Source organism: Euprymna scolopes, chromosome 29 (genome assembly GCF_053919585.1).
Source record: "Euprymna scolopes isolate OS-2025 chromosome 29, ASM5391958v1, whole genome shotgun sequence".
In the NCBI taxonomy this organism is placed as follows: domain Eukaryota; kingdom Metazoa; phylum Mollusca; class Cephalopoda; order Sepiida; family Sepiolidae; genus Euprymna; species Euprymna scolopes.
Genome location: NC_136510.1, coordinates 22,410,388 through 22,413,026, shown reverse-complemented (window position 1 = coordinate 22,413,026; position 2,639 = coordinate 22,410,388). Strand labels below are relative to the sequence as shown.

At 29.7% G+C, this 2,639-nt stretch overlaps 1 pseudogene; it reads left to right on the top strand.

Moving 5' to 3' along the window:
- Positions 1-206: 206 nt before the first annotated feature.
- Positions 207-341, top strand: LOC145252995 (U2 spliceosomal RNA; annotated as a pseudogene).
- The last annotated feature ends 2,298 nt before the right edge of the window (positions 342-2,639 follow it).

Genomic DNA, 2,639 nt, shown 5'->3' with positions numbered 1-2,639 from the left:
ACCCCACAGATAAGACCTTGGTCAATGTAGGGGCATCCCTACATACCAATTGTCACTATCGAACTCCCATTTCCCTCCTATCGGCAGCTGGTCCCCCTCCCCCTCTCTCTCTCTCTCTCTCGCTCTCTCTCTCTCTCTCTCTCTCTCTCTCTCCACATTAAAAATCGTCCTTGTGCCTAATGTGCTCGGTGGGGGAGCAAATAAATACCCCTTTCTTTGCCTTTTGGCTAAGATCAAAGTGTAGTATCTGTTCATTAGATGCCGCACTTCCATTTCTTGTTCTCTTTAGGTGGAGGAGCAGTCCTTCACGACTGAGACATTCTTTTATTTTTGTACCTTTTCTCCACGTTAAAAAAACAACCCTGGTGTCTAACTCTGTCCCGTTGGGAGGCATTGTAAATAGCTACAATAATATCAGAACGTCTCGATTTACGCCGAACATCTACGGAATGCCAATATCAATATATTACATATGAATGAGTTCCTTGTGGAATTTCCACATGTCCCGCTAATAATAATAATAATAATAATAATAATAATAATAATAATAATAAATAATAATAATAATTATTATTAATAATACTAATAATAAATAATAATGATAATAATAATAAATAATAATAATAATAAATAATAATAATAATCAATAATAATAATTATAATAATAATAAAAAATAATAATAATAATAATAATAATAATAAATAATAATAAGAAGAAGAAATAATAATAATAATAATAAAAAATAATAATAATAATAATCATAAATAATAATAATAATAAATAATAATAATAATAATAATAATAATAATAATAAATAATAATACTAATAATAATAAATGATAATAATAAATAATAAGAATAAATAATAATAATAATCATAATAACAATAATAATAATAATAATAATAATAATAATTAATAATAACATTAAATAATAATAATAATAATAATAATAAATAATAATAATAATAATAAATAATAATAATAAATAATAATAATAATAACAAATAATAATAATAAATAATAATAATAATAATAAATAATAATAATAAATAATAATAATAATAAATAAATAATAATAAATAATAATAATAATAAATAATAATAATAATAATAAATAATAATAATAATAATAATAAATAATAATAAATAATAATAATAATAATAAATAATAATAATAATAATTATAATAAATAATAATAATAATAAATAATAATAATATTAAATAAAAATAATAATACATAATAATAATAATAATAATATTAATAAATAATAATAATAATAATAGATAATAATAATAATAATAAATAATAATAATAATAATAATAATAATAATAATAATAATAATAAATAATAATAATAATAATATTGCTGCTGTTATCATTATTATTGTTTCACATGGCGCTTTCACACAAGTCAACAAACGATCAGTTTGGAGACCTATGGTGTTCTCTGGAAGCTTAGTGACAACACGTCTCCCCAGATGTCCAGCTTCTCTCCACCTCCTTCGATAGCACTTGCAGATAAATCTGCGTCATCGCAACAGCCTCATGCCATGGATTTCTCGCTGGTAGTGGCCATTGGTTTATACCCGAATTTGAGAGGCACTAAGTCTCCCCACGATCCCAGTTCTTTTCGCGCTTGTCCAGCGGAGGTCTGGCCAGCGCTCTCTCCTCTGTCTTTCCATCCTCCTTGACACTTCTCGGCTCTTTGGTATCACTTTTCTCTTGGTGCGGCGGTGATGAGACAATGGGGAGATGCATAATGGTGGTGTAGAGCTTGTTGATATGCAGCTTTGGTGTTCTTCATTCCCTGTAAAGCTTCTGTGTTATATTGTCTTGTGTTATTGCCCACATTCTAGGGTTTTCCTTAATATTTCAGCCGTTTTCATTATCGTTAGGCGTTGTATTTTTGCAGTTATTCCTCTGATTCCAATTTCTGACATTCTTTTTTCGAAGTTTTTCGGAATTGTTCCTAGTCCTCCTACTATTACCGGTACTATTTTGATTTTCTTCATCATTCAAATCCCTTTTAACTCTCTGGCTAGCTGTGTGAATTTGCTTCGTTTCTCCTTTTCTTTCATACTCACCCTGTGGTCAGCTGAGACAGCAAAGTCTACGATTTGACAGGATTTTTTCTTGTTAATTATTACATCTGGTCTTCTTGCCTGGATGGGTTTGTCCGTCTGTATGTCCATGTCCCATAGGATTTTGTGATTCTCGTTTTCGAGTGCTGTTGCGGGTTTATGCTTGTACCATTTGTCTGTATGCTCAAAATGCAGTCGTTTGCATAATTCCCAGTGCACCGCCCTCCCCACTTGGTCATGCCTGTTTTTGTATTCCTTTTGGGCCAGTTTGCTGCATTCACTTACTATATGGTTTATCGTTTCGTCTTTCTGTCCACATAGTCTGCATTTGCTGTTTTCTTGTGTTTTATCGATCCTTGCTTTGATATGGTTGGTTCTTATCGAGTTATCTTGTGCTGCAGTCATTAGAGATTCAGTTTCACGGTTTATATGTCCTGTTCGCATCCATGTCCAGGTATTTTCTTTATTCTCATCTTTTGTCATTCTTATGAATCTTCCGTGGAGTTATTTCTCTTCCCATTTCTCTTTTCTCGTTTTGTCATTTGCTCTCTGT